Consider the following 18,446-nt stretch of genomic DNA (forward strand, 5'->3'; position numbering starts at 1 on the left):
AGTTCTTCAAATAGTTAAGCACAGAGTTAGCGTATGACCCAGCAATTTCACTCCCAGCAATTTCACTCTTAGATACGTATTCAAGAAAAATGAAAACACACATCCACACAAAAATTTGTATACAAATTTCATAGCAGCATTACTTATAACAGCCAAAAAATTAACTAATGTATGATAAGTAAAACACAGCATAACCATACAATGGAATACTATTCTGCAACAAAAAGGATTGAGTACTAACATAAGTAACAACATGGATGAACCTTTACAACACTTTGTTAAGTGAAAGCAGCCAAGTGTAAAATCCCATATATTTTATGATTCCATTTATATGAAATGTCCAGAATACACAAATTTAAAGACACAGAATTACATTAGTGGTTGCTTAAAAGGAGGCCAGGGGGATAGGAGGAAATGGGGAGTGACCATTGCTGGGTACATAGTTTCTTTTAGGGTGACAAAATGTTCTAAAATTAGATTGTGGTGATGGCTGTATAACTCTGTGAATATAATTTAAAAACATGGCACTGTACAACACTTTAATGGGTGAACTATATGTAAACTGTATCTCCAGAAAACTGTTAGCGGAAAATAAAGAAGTATAGTAAAAAGGCCAAATAACTAAAATGGAATCCTTAAAATGTTCAATTATCCCAAAAGAACCAGGAAAATATGAAGAAAGGAAGAAAAAAGATTTGGGACAAATAAAACAAATACTAAAATAACAGACCTAAATCCAACCATATCAATAATTACATTAAATGTTAATAGACTCTAATTAAAAGGCAGATATTGTCAGATTTTTTAAAAAGAACCAAATGCATGCTACAAAAGATATACTTTAAATACAAAGAATCAGAAAAGGTGAAAGTAAAAGGATTCAAAAGAACATACCAAACAAAGAGTAAGAAGATTAAGAAAGCTGGAGTAGCTATATTCATTTCAAAGGAAGTAGACTTTATTACCAGAGAGAGGGAGGGACATTCCATAATGATAAAAAGTTAATTCACCAGGAAAAATGACAATGACAAATGTATATGAGCTCAATATTATGGCTGAAAAATACATAAAGTAAAAATTTCCAGAATTTTAATGACAGAAAGACAAATTCACATAGTTGGAGATTTTAATACTCTTCTCTCAACAACTGACAAAACCAGATTTACAAAACCAATATAGAAGGTCCAAAAACACTACCAATAACTTTGAACTGCTATTTATAGAACACTACACTCAATTGCAGAATACACATTCTTTTAATCAAGACACACACAATTCAAAACAGCTAATCGAAGGAAAAAATCAGAAAATACTTTGAACTGAATCAAAATTTAAAAACAATGTCAAAATTTCTGAAATACAGCTAACATAGTATTGAGAGAAAATGTATACCTTTAAGTGCCAATATTTGAAAAGAAGAAAGGTACAGCATATTCTAAAAGTCTACCCCAAGAAACTGTAAAAAAGCACAAAGAAAACCCAAAGTACAAGGAAGGAAATAACAGGAGCAAAAGTCAGTGTGATAGAAAAACAAACAATAGAGAAAAATGAATAAAGGAAAAAGTTGGGTTTTATAAAAGATTAATAAAATTGATAAACACCTATTCCCAACATCAAAAATGAAACAGGCAATATTACTTCAGACCTTAAATATATCAATAAATGAACACACTTGCCAATAAATTTAACAACTTACATGAAATAGACAAATTCCATAAGAAATAACTTATTAAAACTGACATGACATAGACTAAAATATCCTAATTAAATTAAAGAAATTGAATTCCTTATCAAATGAAGTCTCACAAAGAAAACCACAGGTTTGGATGGTTTCGCTGGCTAATTCTCTCAAATATTTAAGGCATAAGTAATTCCAGTTAAATACAAACTCTTCCAGAACAGAAGAAACATTTACCAACTCAAAGCAAAACCTGATAAAGAAAACTACAGGCTAATACTCTTCATGAGCAATATGCAAAAATCCTTAATAATACACTAACAAATGGAATTCATCGATATATAAAAAATATGATACCTCATGACCAAGTGAGCTTTATCCCAGCAATGCAAGGTTGTTTCTGTTTAGTTTTGTTTTTTCAGGGTACTAAGGCAAACAATGCCACCTAGAATCTTTATTTAAACAGGAATCAGACTTGGACAGAAGTGACAGTTCGACAGCAAAAATTATTTCTCTTGGAAATGCCAAGCCATGGCCCTGCCTCACAGCCATCAGCCCAAAGAACATATCACTATCAGCTCTCCAGCATCACAGCCCTGCCCTGCCTGCCCAGGCTGAGCCAGAACTTCCTGACCCAGCATGAAAGGGGGCAAGGATGGCCACAGGGAGCTCAGCTTCAGCACAACCAGGTGGACCACAGCCTCCTGGCTAAGCAAGCTCTTCCACCCTCACTGGTGCCCTCTGAGGTCAATGCTTCTAGCGGTGTCATATCTGAGCCAAGCTTAATCTCCCAGGGAGGGTAGGGATGGAGGCTTCAAGGAGAGTTAAGGGAAGTCGGCCAGGCTCATGGCCCCTACGCCACATACAAAAGCCCAGGGGCCCAACTCTCCTGATCTTGCCCCACTATTCCCTCCCCAAAGGGGTCAGTATATATTCTGACAACCAGGTAGAATGGCCTCTTTGATGAAGGAGAAGACAACCAGGATCCCTAAGTGTTTGCCTCACTTGCCTTTGGTGAAGTATTTGTAGAAGATGTCCTCTCCTGGCTGCATGGTAGAGGGCAAGATGTTCTCCCCGGCCAAAGTGACACAAAGAACGCAAACAGGAGTATCCACAGACAGAAGGTGAAATAGGCCAGGACCTCTGAGAAAGGATAATATTCTTCCACAAAAAAACTGAAATGCTAAGTAATGATTTACCACCACTAGCCCACATGACAGGATGATGAAGGCGAAGTTCTGGAGGAGACCAAAGTGGATGACGTTGGTGAAGAGGCACATGCCAATCATGCAGTTGAAGAAGCACTCAAAAACAAGGAGGCCAATCAGCACAGCTGTGGAGAACCAGATCCTATATTTTATGATCTTACTGATGGCCACTATATACATTTCTATCAGTTCACCAAGGTAAGAGAGTCCAGTGGCCACACTGGCCAATATGATGAAGGACACCTGGATGAAGAGCAACAGCCAGCTCAGCATGCAGATAAACCACTTCGAGCCTCTACCCAACCCCCGACCACCAGGAAGGGCCTGTACATTCGTACTCAAGGGACACAAAGTCGCCCTCAAAGTTGTTTTAACATTAAACAAATAACTCATCATCATTTGCTGTATCACTGCAGAAGAGCTCTATCACAAAAGTAATCTAAGAATGCCCCCTAACTTTCTCAAAACTCTTTGGTGGCTCCCCGTACCCACAGACAAGACAGAAACCTTAACACAGCAGGGAGGCTCCTTTCGTAATCCTGCCCCTGCACAGTAGCCACATCTCTGGTTACCAACCCCCAATTTATGCAACCTAGATCCCCAATACAATGGCCATGCCCTCCACCGAAGATGTGCCACTCCTCTCCTTCCTTCTTCTCACAAATTCCAAATAAGCACCTCAGTTGAGTTCCTCAGGAAGCTTTGATTTAATCAGGTTGATTTCATTACTTTGCATTCCCATTGCAATTTTTGTAACCCTCAATTATAAGAGGTATTACCATTATTTCTTTGTTTTTCTCTCTATTCAATTATCACTTCTACGGAGCAGAAGCCAAATCCTTTTACCATATTAAAAAAATAAAGAATAAAAATCATATGATCATTTTAATAGATGCAGAAATCAGACAATCATCCTACAATACACATTTGTAGAAAAAAAAAACAAGTAAATTAAGAATTAAAAGAAATTTCTTCAAGCAAATAAAAGTATCTAAGAAAAACCTACAACTAGCACCACATTTTACCAAGTAGCACAAACCTCAGTAACAATATTCAACACTTACATGTGTTTGTTTATCTCTCACTGGTCCTCACAACCTTGTTTTGTTTTGCTTGGGGGAGGGTGCGGATGGGGAAGCAGTAGAGAGCTATTAATGTCCCAAATGGTATACTAGCAACTCTGGGTCAGAAATGTTAAATCAAATATCTAAGTAAGAAAGCCAGTACCAGAATCCAGTCTTTGACCTAACGTATTTTTCCACTGTGATATGCTATCACTTCTCTTCAGGCTCATATCACAATGGACAATTCATCAGTCCCTCCCACAAACCATACTTTGGTACTCTTGTCAAAGACTTGAGTACTAGGCCCTAGTGTGGCAATTCTTAATATTTTCTAGACATGCCACTTGTTTAAGGTGATTAAAGCGAACAATAAAATATCCAAACAGCTATTATATTTCATTAGTTGATAAAAAATAACAAGTGACACTAACATGAAATGAAAATTTTTAAAGCCTACATTTAGAAGAACCTCAAATCCCCTTTCCTCAAAATGGCTGTACCACACACAGAAAAGGGCGCAACCATTGCTCGATAATATTTCTCTTAATAAGTCTAAAAATGCAGCAGATACACAGGTAAGTCACGGCCTTTTTGATTATCTCTAACGTGCTACCAGTCAATGTCTTAATTGAGCAGCTGTCAGCAGGGAACTTAGGACCATAGCTTAACTGAGAAACCAGATGACATGGCAACTTATGAGTTTCTGATTCACATGAATTTTTCATGCAGGAAAATATGAATGCTGTCTTAACACCCTTTCCATCAGTGATACACCCAACAACCAGCAAGTTCCATAATGAGGTTGGATTTGCTTCTTTACTGCACAACATGCACTTCACTTCAAGGTACAGAGGAAAACCCAAGTCTCTTCAAATAGTCTGTTAACAGAGCTACCAAAAAAAGATAGGATTTTTCTTTAAACTAGCTTTGCTACCCAGCAGCCCACAGACCAATGATTTCCATGCATCCTCTTTTGTTTTTTGTGTTCCCTAATGGTGAACATTCAGCTATGAGTCATCGTTTCTTAGGACAAAACATTAAACAATTAAGATAAAATAAGCCTTCTCCACAAATGAAGTTGTCTTCTATGTGAACATCCCAGGTCCTTATAAAGGGGTCCAAATGTTCCATAACACAGTGCGCCCATTATATGCAAGTTCCTAAAAAGCTCTGTGAATTTCTTATCTGACCTCACTACTGTTGAAAATCCATGACCACAGAAGTATCTCTCACTGACATTTATGGTGATTGAAGTAAAAATAAGAACCTGTTTTCTTCAAGAGACGCAGAAAATTCAAAGGTCATTGGATAATACATTACCAACTAGAGTGCATCAGTAAGTATCTCAAACACTTCTGAACTCAAAATGTCTGCTTTCAACAATCTTTGGAAGTGTCCTATGAAAACCACTGGATGCCCTAAATTTTTAATCAAGTAGTTAACAAAACAGCTTTGCATAAGCCATTATAACTTCAAACTTCTCTTTAATTCTTCTCTTTTGAAGAATTCAAAAATGTTTGGCTAATGCCTTTAAAAATAAGAAGCCCTTTTTAGGTTTAATTCTTTTCCTATTGATCAACTAAAGAAAAAATCGGAAGTTATTATCAAGGTAATTTAGAACTCCCTCAAGTACATACCATGCAGCAATGCTGAGCAAACTATCAGACCAACACTCCTAACTTCACAATACCACCCTCTTATCTAATTTCAGGAAGAAATTAAAAATATTCAAAGAATGATAATCTCAACCAATGACTTTATAACACTTTTTTTTTTAAGCTCTCCTCTCAAAAATTAATAAATAAATAAATAAAGCTCTCCTCTCACTAAATAATTCCAATCCAACCATCATCATCATCAGCCAAGGACTGGCAGAGCTGCTGCTATCTCAAAGTTAAGAGTTGCTACCAGTTTTAACAACAGGCAGAAGTTGCCACAAGAAAGGTGGCATAGAGGCACAGAGACCAGAAATTAAAGCTTTATTCAGAGATTAAAGACTGAAAGTTAAAAGCCCTACTCCTGTTTTAACAGGTTGAGCAAAGAAATTTGTGCACCCACCATTCTACCCCCAAACCTGCCTATAAACCACATTCTCTGTGGCCCACTACTATTCAACTCAGCTCTCCATTCCCAACAGCAGTGCCCTTCCCTCCTGCTTTCTAAATACCTATGAAGCTCTAAAAAAAATTGTCCTTTATGTCTCTACACTGCAGTTGAATTCTAAGGCCAATTTACTTTTTCCAAACTGCTCAAACCACACCCCTAACTCATATAGTCCCATTTCACATAAAATTTGTTTAAAGATGTAGCATTACACATATTACAGTACATATGAAATATGTAATTTCTAAATGTTCAGCAAAGAGAAATTCTTCAGTAAAAATATGCTAAAAAATGCTTAATTGCAATTATAAATATTGTTTTATCTGAGTTTTAAAAAGCATAATTTCAACAGAGAAAAAATATATATATGAAAATGGTGACAAGTCTTATTTTATGTATGTGTGTGTATGTAATTTTCTTGAATTGGTCTTCATACAAACAAGGCTCTTCAATCCTTGTGCACTGGTGGGAATGTAAACTGGTGCAACCACTATGAAAAACAGTATAGAGGTTCCGCAAAAAATTAAAAATCAGAACTACGATACGATCCAACATATTCTGGGTATTTATCTGAAGGAAATAAAATCACTATCTCAAAAAACATATTCTGGGTATTTATCTGAAGGAAATAAAATCAACATATTCTGGGTATTTATCTGAAGGAAATAAAATCACTATCTCAAAAAAAATCTACACCCTCATGTTCATTGCAGCATTATTTACTAAGGCCAAGACATGGAAACAACTTAAGTATCTACTGGTAGATGAATGGGTATAGAAAATGTGTTTTACATATATAGAGAGAGAGAGAGAGTGTGTGAAAAATTATTCAGCCATGAGAAAGAAGGAAATTCCTGCCATTAGAGATAACATAGATCTACCTTGAGGGTATTATGCTAAGTAAAACAAGTCAGACAGAGACAGAAAAATACTATATCTCCCTTATATATGGAATCTAAAAACAAAGACAAAAACATGAACTCATAGTTAGAGAACATATTTGTGGTTGCCAGGAAGTGGGAGCTGGGAGAGTGAAAACGGGTGAAGTTAGTCAAAAGATACAGACTTCCAGTTTAAGATAAATAAGACCTGGGGCTGTAACTTACAGCATTGTGAGTATAGATAACAGTACTGTATTGTATATTTGCAAGTTAATAAGAAAGATCTTAAAAGTTCTCATCACAAGGAGAAAAACTAACTTTTTGGTGATGGATGGTAAATTTATTGTGGTAATCATTTCACTATTTATACACATATCAAATCATTACATTGTACATCTAAAACTTACATGTAACATGTCAATTATATCACAAATTTTTTTAAAAGGCTATTTACAGACATAATACACTTGACGATCTGCGGCATTCCGACTCCTAACCATTCATTATGTCCTACTATGAAGAAGACTCTTGCAGGAAAATCTATAATCCTTCCATGTAGAATTATGATAAATACTCAACAGTTCTCACATTTAATTATGAAACCATCATTATGCTTATCTTAGGTCCCCAGTAAGTAAGCCATTATGGAGAATATTGTCTGGTAAGAACAAAAAGGGAAACTGTCTATATATGTGAATGAAAAAAGAAATCATGGTGTGAATGAAAAAAGAAATCGTGGAGATAGAGTCAGGCCTCAAAGCAAAAGCCTTACTTGGTTTAATTTTTTAATTTAAATTAAAAAGCAGAACTTTTAAGTTGTTACTAATCTTAAAATTGCTCAAGATGTGTTTCATCAACTTCATAAACCTGGTAAACAGTTATTCTTAAATGATCAGCTGGGAAAGAGGAAGAGCATCTACCTTAGTCCTCAGTAATCAAGAGAATCCCCTGCCTTCATGGAGGTTAGTGTATGTCATCCATGCAATCCATCTACCCATTTTGGACAAAAATCTGTCAGGATTCAACAAATGGTCTAAACACCACATGTCCTAGACAGTTTGGTTTGTCTGTCTCCCAGAACAGATGGACGCCTTGCTCTAGTCAGGCAGTTACTATATTCAAAGTCTTACTGCTTATCCATTGAAAATGTTTGAAAAATCATTTTAGTTAAAGTGGATAGAAAAATGTGTGAAAACCAAAATTTTCAACATTAACACCAAAACAGGTCATCATTAAAAATCAAAGAAATCAAAGTATAAATTAAATATAATTTAAACCACACAAAATTTCCTTATGCTATTCCCTCCTTGAGTGCATTTTTTAAAAAATGAGGCCAGATCCAGACTCAACAGGAAAGAGTGCCATGGACCAATTATTCCATTTCCACCAGTGACACTGGTGAGGAAAGGGGTGTGCAGAGCAGCAGAACACATACAACATATTTCTCATTCGTACTACCAATAGTTCAAAATAATGTTAGCAAGTTCGAAAAAACAATGAAATGTTAGAATAAAGCTCCAGTTACCCAGATTTCATGAATACTAAGAAATATTTCTAAATTTTCGGAGAGCAAAAATCACACATCATACTACCTATGCTCCATGGCCCTATCCAACTCCCTCTTTAGCTTCAGCCAGAGGAGAGTTAACTTCATCTGCACCCAAATATATGCAGCATAAAATCCTAGACCTTTCATAACTTATAAATGAAAACGCTAATAATAGTTTTAACCCCTTAAGTCTTACTTACTTCATCTGTGAAATGGAGAGTCACATCACACCAGAAGATTAATGTCAGGATTAAATCAAATAAGTGTGTAAACATCTTGGGCCAGTGCTTTTCACTGTACCCTAAATTACACTAATATCCTACTTATACCTTTTGTCATGTTGTCCCCTCTGCGTGGAATGCCTGTTCTTTTCCCTACTTCTCCCTATCTGAAACACATCCATTCTTCAGTCTTCTTCAAGTCATTCTTGATGCCTGCCTTATCTATAATACCACAATGGCTTTCCTCATCTTTAATACCCAATTGTTTACTGCCTGTAACATTCATCATGCTATTTAACAAAACAATGCTCTGAATTTTAGTTAATATTTCATTGGCATACAGAAGTATAGATTTTGAGCAGAGGAGAAACTCCAAGTCTTCACAGAGTATCACCTCATCCTTCTACATCCACTTCAATACCTATCAGTGCTTTACAGAAACTAAAACAACACTCAGGAAATAAATGCCATACGAATGAATTACCAAATAAAAGCACAGAAATTACAAGCTGTTCTGTTTGAAAAACAAAAAAAAAAACAGTGAAAAGGATAGCTGAGGTGGCTCTTGAAAATACAAAAGAGTAAATTTATGACATGTGCTATAATTAATATACAGTTTACCTAAAAAAAGATTTTTTTTTTTTAACAGCAGCAAAGAATAGCTTTATTGGAAGGGAAAGTAAAACAGTACACTTCCAGACATGGAAGCGGGCCTGAGCGAGGGTGGCTCAAAGGCCAAGATTTTTTAAAAAACGAAATGAATATCCTCTGAGCATTATATAGCACTGCAAATAAGTTACAAACAAGGAAAGACATAATGCAATCAATTCCTTAATCAAAATGATACATTAGCCACTTCTAAAGAGAATATAAAATTTGACAGATATTCTTAGCTCAGAATTGGGATTCTTCTTTTCTCTAATACACTGTATTTCTAAGGGGTCAGTCAGCAGGGGGAGTGCAAGTTCATGAACACTATAGTCACAAAATAATGGCTAACAAAATTTGAAATTCTGGAAATTATTTAAAAATTAAACTCCTGAATATTAACCATAAAAACCACTGAAGCCCATGTGTTTATAAGTTATTCTACATCATACATACTCCATAAAACTGTCACCTCTCTTACCTCAAGTTTTTTTGTGATAGGTAATTCCAAATAAATAAAATATAAACATGCATCCATTTTAAAGGCAGGAAAATAAATCAATATCAATCAAAATTCAGATAACAATGAAGTACAGCTGCTACTTTCTAAAATGTTACCCAATTGAAGTACAAGGCCAGTCTCATAAATCCAGCAGCCGCTCATCAATTAAGTCTTCATCTATTGTTCATCCCAAAGCCTCATGTGCTGGTCTGCAGGCTGGTGCTATCATGATCTTCCCCAATAAGTAAACCTCATTTTTAGTCTATGACCATCAGAGTTATTGGAAAATAGTTAAGACCCTGGAATTTATATACTTCTAAGACAATTTAAGGTACAGTTTTATCTCTTAACAACTACAGACAAGCATAGCTACAAATAGTATGGGGGAGGAGGGTAGCAATAGGAGGATCAACAATAGAGAACGTTTTACAGAGGTCTAGTTCAAACTGCCAAATATAGACTAGATAAAATTACTCTAAGCAAAAGTAAGTCATGATTGCTTCTCTTTAATAAAAAGAACTGAGACAGGTAGAACCTAAGTGTAATACTCAATTTTCTCTGTTCTGCTTAAAAAGTGCTTCTATATCTATTACTATGTTTGAGCCTTACAACACTTCTGAAGAGCAAGTAATAAGTTTTTTTATAATTAAGGGAATTGGGATGTGAAGACGTTACCCTATTCAAGGTAACAAAGTTAACAAGTGGTAGATGTTAACCTGGACTTTCTGGCTCCAAAGACGACATGATGTCTTCCTGAAGTAAGGGCTAGAACATGTGCATTGGAAATGTGGTTGACCTGCTCCCATAGAAACAGAATTTTTTTTTTTCAGTAACAGATATATGAACAATTATATGCCAATAAATTAGACAACCTATAAAAAAATGGATAAATTCCTAGAGCCATACAAACTACCACAACTGAATCATGAAAAAATAGAAAATGTGAACAAACCAATTACTACTAAAGAGATTGAATCAGTAATCAAAAACCTCCCAAACAAATAAAACTTCAGGACCAGATGGCTTCACTGATCAATTCCACCAAACATTTAAAGAATTTAATGTCAATCCTTCTCAAACTCCTCCAAAAAAAAGAAAAAAAGAAGAAGAAGAGGAAGGCACACTTCCAAACTCATAAGGCCAGCATTACCTGATACCAAAACCAGACAAGGACACAAGAAAATTACAGACCAATATCCCTGATTAACACAGATGCAAAAATCTTCAAAATATCAGCAAGCAGAATTCAACAATACATTAAAAGGATACACATTAATCAAGTGGGATTTATGCCATAAATACAAGGTTAAACATCCACAAATCAGTGTGACCCACCACATTAACAAAATGAAGGATAAAAATCACAATCATCTCAATACGTACAGAAAAAGCATCTGACATCCATTCATGAATACCTCTCACCCATCCTGGTGACTTCCTCAGACACCACCCCCCACCCAACTCTAGCACTGCTTGAGGCTTTTTTGGCGGCTAGAGGGCACAGGGAGTTAGCCCACAATGCAGACTTTCTTAGACAATTCTCAAGGATCTATGGGCCCCAGATAGGCAGCAGTGTACTCTGAGCCTTTTGAGTGGCCCCAGACTGAACACTGGGGCCAAATTTGAATCTGCACTAACCTAGTGGACACCACTCGCCCCACCCTGGAGACTCCCTGACTTCCCACCTCACCCAACTCGCATACTTCCCAAGGCTCTTTCAGTGGCTGAGCCAAACGGGTAGCCAGCAAGTGACGGCAGGCCTCAGGGTGCCCTAGGCCTTTTGCAGAGCTGCCCCAGGCCTGGTACTGGTGGCAGCTATCCTCAGTCTGCAACATAGCCTCTGTCACATACCCCAAGATTCAGCACAGACAGAGACCAAAGATGAATCACTGTGTAGCTCCTACTAGGTAGCCCCAGGCTGGTCACAGGCAGCAGCTGACCTTGGCCTGCATGGAAGCTGCTCCCAAGAGGCCCCAAAACCAATACAACAGGTGGCCCGTCAGGCGACAACAGAGCACCACACGATTACCCTACAAATGGCACATCCAAAGTGTAGTCTCAGTAAGCACTACAGCACACTGGGGCAAATACCACTCCGTGGAGTCAAACCGCACACAGCAGCTTATACACTGTGGTTGTGGCCAATCTTCACAGCAGTAAGTCTGAGGGTCAATACCACCCACTGGTGTGCCAACAGCGATCAAGGCTCAACTACAACAGGAGGGCATACACAACCCACACAAGGGATACTTCGGGAGCATCCAGCTCAGGAGACCAGGAAGACTATGCCACTGGGCCCCACAAGACACCTATTACATAGGGCCACCCTGTAAAGACTAAGAGATATAGCAGATCTACCTACTATACAGAAACAAACACAGGCAGCCAAAATGAAGAAACAAAGAAACATGTACCAAATTAAAGAACAGGAGAAAACTCCAGGAAAAAAAAACACTAAATGAAATGGAGGCAAGCAATCTAGTAGACAGAGTTCAAAACAGACGCTCAATAAACTTAAGGGAAGAATATATGATCTCAGTGAGAACTAAATCAAAGAGACAGCATAAAAATGAACAAAGAAACCATAAAAAAAAGAACTAGTCAGAAATGAAGAATACACTAGAAGGAATTAACAGCAAATTAGATGAAACAGAAGGTCTAATCAGCGATTGGAAGACAAGGTAGCAGAAAACACCAAATTGCAACAGCAAAAAGAAAAAAAGAATCCAAAATAACAAGGACAGATAAAGAGACCTCTGGGACAACATCAAGTTTAACAACATTGGTGCCAGAAAGAGAAGAGGGGAAGGATTGAGAACCTATTGAAGAAATAATAACTTTCCTAACGTGGTGAAGGAAATGGACATACAAGTTCAGGAAGTGCAGAGAGTCCCAAAAAAGATGAACCCAAAAAGGACCACCCAATACACATTATAATTAAAATGCCAAAAGTTAAAGACAAAAAGAGAATTAAAAAGCAACAAGAGAAAAAAGCAATTAGTTACCTACAAGAGAGCTCCCACAAGACTATGAGCTGATTTCTCAATAGAAACTTTGCAGCCAGAAGGGACTGACCCAAAATACTCAAAGTGATGAAAAACGATGACCTACAACCAATACTACTCTACCCAGCAAGTACATCATTTAAAATTGAAGGACAGATAGAGCTTCCCAAACAAGAAAAAGTTAAAGTAATTCATCACCACTAAAACAGTATTACAAGAAATGTTAGAGACTTCGTTAAAAGGAGGAAGAAATAATAACATAAATATGAATAAAATGGCACTAACTATGTATCTATCAATAACCACTTTAAATATAAATAAATTAAATGCTCCAATCAAAAGACATAGGGTAGCTGAATAAGAAAACAAGACCCATTTCATATCAAAAGACACACAGAGACTAAATAGTAAAGGGATGAAAAAAGACATTTCGTGCAAATGGAAAATGAAAAAAGGCTAGGGTAGCAGTATTTATGTCTGACAAAATAGACTTAAAAACAAAAGCTAAAATAAAAGACAAAGGATGTTTCATAATAAAAAGATCAATCCAACAAGAGGACATAACCCGTGTAAACATTTATGCATCCAACATAGGTGCATCTAAATACATGAAGCAAATATTAACTAATATAAAAGGAAAGAATGACAGTAATACAGTCATTGTAGGAAACCTTAAAACCCCACTGACATCAAGAGGATAGACCTTCCAGACAGAAAAATCAACAAGAAAACAGCAATCTTAAATGACACATTAGACAAGATGGATTTAATTGATATTTTTAGAGCATTTCACTCCAAAGCAGCAAAATATAAATTCTTTTCAAGTGCATACAGAACATTTTCCAAGGCAGACCACATATTAGGTCACAAAACAAGTATCCATAATTTAAGAAGACTGAAGTCATCTCAAGCATCTTCTCCAACCACAATGGTATGAAACTAGAAGTTTACAAGAAAAACGATGACCTACAACCAATCGAAATGCTCCAATCAAAAGACATAGGGTAGCTGAATAAGAAACAAATGAAAATGAAAACACAATGACCCAAAATCTATGAGACACAGCAAAAGCAGTCCTAAGAGGGAAATTCATAGCAATACAAGCCTACCTTAAGAAACAAAAAAATATCAAATAAACAATCTAACCTTATACCTAAAGGAATTAGAAAAAGAACAGTAAACAAAACCCAAAATGAGTAGAAAGAAAGAATAAAGATCAGAGCAAAAATAAACAAAATAGAATCTAAAAAACAATACAAAATATCAATGAAACCAAGAGCTGGTTCTTTGAAAAGATAAAATTTATAAACCTTTAATCAGACTCATAAAAACCAAAGGAAAAAAAAAAAGAGAGAGGACACCACAAATAAAATCAGAAATGAAAGAGAAGTGACAATAACCACGGAAATACAAAAACTATAAGATACTATGAGCATTATATGCCAGCAATTTAGACAATCTGAAATGTATAAATTCCTAGAAATATACAATCTTACAAGACTGAATCAAGAAGACACAGAAAATATGAACAGATTACTACTACTAAAATTGAATCAGTAATCACAAAGCTCCCAACAAACAAAATCCTGCACCAGATGGCTTCACAGCTAAATTTTACCAAACAAAGAATTATCATCTATTCTTCTCAAGCTACTCCAAAAAACTCAAGAGGAGGAAAGCTCTCAACCTCATTTTGAGGCCACTACTACCTTGATTCTAAAGACAGACAAAGATATTACCAAAAAAGATGATTACAGGCAGATATTCTTGATGAATACAGATGCAAAAACCTTCATCACAATATTAGCAAACCAAATTCAGTAAAACATTAAAAAGATCATACACCATATTCAAGTGGGATTTTTTTCTGGGAAACAAGTTTGGTTCCATATCTGTAAATCAATTAACATGATACACCACATAAACAAAATGAAGGATACAAATACATAATCATATCAATAGATGTAGAAAAAGCATTCAACAAAATCCAGCATCCATTTATGATAAAAACTCAGCAAAATGGGAAAAGAGGGAACACAGGTCAACATTAAATAAAGACCATATATGACGAACCCACAGATAACATCATACTTGATGGTGAAATGCTAGAAGCATTTTCCTTAATATCAGGAACAAAACAAGGATGTCCATTTTCACCACTTTTATTCAATATAGTATTGGAAGGCCTAGCTACAACAACCAGACAAGAAAAAGAAATAAAAAGCATCCAAATTGGAAAGGAAGAATAAAACTGTCATTATTTGCAGATGACATAATATTTATGGAGAATCCTAAAGATTCCACAAAAAAACTATTAGAATAAATTTAGCGAAGTAGTAGAATACAAAATTAATATTAAGAAATCAGGTGCAGTTTCATATACCAAAAACAAATTATCAGAAAGAGAAATTAAGAAAACAATCCCATTTACAACTGCATCAAAAAGAATCAAATACCTAGGAATAAATCTAACCAAGGAGGTAAAAGACTTGTACCTGGAAAATTATAAAACACTGAGGAAAGAAACTGAAGAAGATACGAATAAATGGAAGCATATGCTGTATTCAGGGACAGGAAGAAATAACATCATTAAAATGTCCATACTATCCAAAGCAATGTATAGATTCAAGACAACCCAATGGCATTTTTCACAGAACTAGAACAAATTATCCAAAAATTTATATGGAACCATAAAAGACCCTGAACAGCCACAGCAATCTTGAAAAAGAAGAACAAAGTTGGAGGTATCACAATACCTGAGATCAAACTATACTACAAAGCTGTGGTGGTCAAGGTAATATGGTACTAGCATAAAAACAAACACACAGATCAATGGAACAGAACAGAAAGCCCAGAAGTAAATCCATGCCTATGTGGTAAATTAATCTATAACAAAAGAGACAAAAATATGCAATGGGGTAAAGACAGTCTCTTCAATATATTGGGAAAACTGGACAGATACAAGCAAAAAATGTAAAACTAGACCACCTTCTTACACCGTATACAAAAATAAACTCAAAATGGATTAAAGTCTTAAATGTGAGACCTGAAATCAGAAAACATAGGCAACAAACTCTCTGACATTACTCTTAGTAATATTTTTTCTGATGTATCTCCTTGGGCAAGGGAAACAAGAGATAAACAAATGGGACTTCATCAAACTGAAAACTCTGCACAGCAAAGGAAACCATCAACAAAAGGAAAAGAAAATATACTGAATGGGACAACATATTCACAGATAATACATCTGATAAGGGGTTTATGTCAAAATTTACAAAGAACTCACACAACTCAACACACACAAAAAACAACAACAACTAACAATACAATTAAATTAAAAAATGGGCAGAGGACCTGAACAGACATTTCTCCAAAGAGGACATACAGATGGTCAACAGACATATAAAAAGATGCTCAAAGTCATCACTAATTATCAGAGAAATGCAAATTAAACCACAATGAGATAACACTTCACACCTGTCAGAGTAACCATCATTAAATCAACAAACAACAGGTGTTGCTGAAGATGTGGAGAAAAGAGAATCCCCATGCATTGTTGGTGGGACTGCAAATTGGTGCAGCCACTATGGAGAAGTTTGGAGGTTCCTCAAAATATTAAAAATAGAACTACCATATAACCCAGCACTTCCACTTCAACATATTCAAAGAAATCCAAAACACTCATTTGAAAGATATAAGCACTCCTATGTTCGTTGCAGCATTATTTACAGGAGCAGGATATGGAAGCAACTAAGTGTCCATCAACAGACAACTGGATAAAGGAGATGTGGTACATATACACAATGGCCTACAACCAGGGCATTAAAAAAAAAAAAAATGAAATCTTACTATTTGTAACAATATGGATGGACATGGATGGTATTATGCTAATTGAAGTAAGTCAGACAGAGAAAAGACAAATACCATATGATCTCACTTATATGTAAAATCTGTAGAGCAAAATAAAGGAACATGCATATCAGAAACAAGACTCACAGAGAACAAACTGATGGTTGCCAGATGGAAGCAAGGTTGAGGGGATGGATGAAAGGGAGAAAGAGATTAAGAAGTACAAACTGGTAGTTACAAAACAGTCAAAAGGATATAAAGTACAGCATAGGGAATATAGTCAATAATGTTGTAATAACTATGTATATAGTGCCAAGTGGGTACTAAGTGAGTCAGGAGGCATCACTTTGTAAAGCATATAAATGTCTAAACACTATGTTGTACACGTGAAACTAATATAAAATAATAATGTCAACTGTAATTGAAAAGAAAATTTTTTTTTAATTTAAAAAAACTAATCTCATTTACGAATGCATCAAAAAGAATAAAATACCTAGGAATCAATTTAACCAAAGAAGAGAAATATTTATATACTATACGACACTGATGAAATAAACTGAAGACACAAATAAAAGATATTTTGTGTTCATGGATTGGAAGAATATTGTTAAAATGTCCATACTACCCAAAACAATCTACAGAGTCAATGTAATCCCTATCAAAATTCAAATGGCATTTTTCACAGAAATAGAAAAAAATACTAAAATCTGTATGAAACCAGAGAAGACCCCAAGTAGCCAAGGCAATCTTGAGAGAGAAAAACAAAGCTAGAGGTATCACAATTCCTTGTTTCAAACTATATTACATAGCTTTGGTCATCAAAACAGTATGGTACTCTAGCATAAAAAAGATACACAAATCAGTGGAACAGACTAGAGCCCAGAAATAAACCCACATATATATGGTCAAATTTGACCATTAATGAATACATGATAAAGAAGTGTTCATCAATGAATAAATGGATACAGATGTGGTCTGTGTATACATACACATACACACATACACACACACACACACACATACACACACACGCATGCACACAGAAAGGAATATTATTCAGCCATGAGAAAGAAGGAAATCCTGCCATTTGTGACAATATGGATAGACCTTAATGGCATTATGCTAACTGAAATACACCAAAGGTAAATACTACATGGTGTCACTTATATGTGGAATCCAAAAAAAAAAAAGTCAAAAAGTCAAATTCATAAAAAGAAAGAGTAGAAAAGTGATTGCCAGTGGCTTGGGAGTTGGGGAAATAGAGAAAGTTTGGTAAAATGGTACAAAATAATAATACTAGGTACATGAATAGAAGTCAGTGTGCTATGCCCAATGCTATCCCCAGGAGCATACCACTTCCTTCTAACTCTTCCAGTCTACAGAAATGACAGCACAGTAACTGACAAACTCAAAAATGTTTGCAGCAGAGCACTGTAAACACAAAGAGCCAATTAAACATTAACAACTGCTCAAGGAGTAAACACAATGGTCTTCAAAGCGCTACACACAGGATTGTTCTAAATCAACAGCTTAACCTTTTATAACTTTCCCTTACCTGGTCTAACAGATTGGTTTCATTCACACTCAGCAAATATTAAATATACAGTTAGAAAACTTGGACAGCAATACATGCCATTCAAGTTCAAATCAACAAATGTAAATATATAACAGGATGAGTTTTATAATCAATGAATGCTCCACTTTTCAATCAATGTGAGAATGTAGGCTTTTGTTATAT

The 18,446-nt window shown here is 35.6% G+C and overlaps 1 protein-coding gene and 1 pseudogene across 2 annotated transcripts in view; both read right to left on the reverse strand.

The window, feature by feature from the left end:
* The window catches only part of ZFAND3 (zinc finger AN1-type containing 3), a 319,318-nt gene that overhangs the window by 269,356 nt on the left and 31,516 nt on the right, over positions 1 to 18,446 (reverse strand). The window lies entirely within an intron of this gene.
* On the reverse strand, positions 759 to 6,633 carry LOC120597556 (protein TEX261-like; annotated as a pseudogene).

Source organism: Pteropus medius, unplaced genomic scaffold (assembly GCF_902729225.1).
Source record: "Pteropus medius unplaced genomic scaffold, Ma_sr-lr_union100, whole genome shotgun sequence".
In the NCBI taxonomy this organism is placed as follows: domain Eukaryota; kingdom Metazoa; phylum Chordata; class Mammalia; order Chiroptera; family Pteropodidae; genus Pteropus; species Pteropus medius.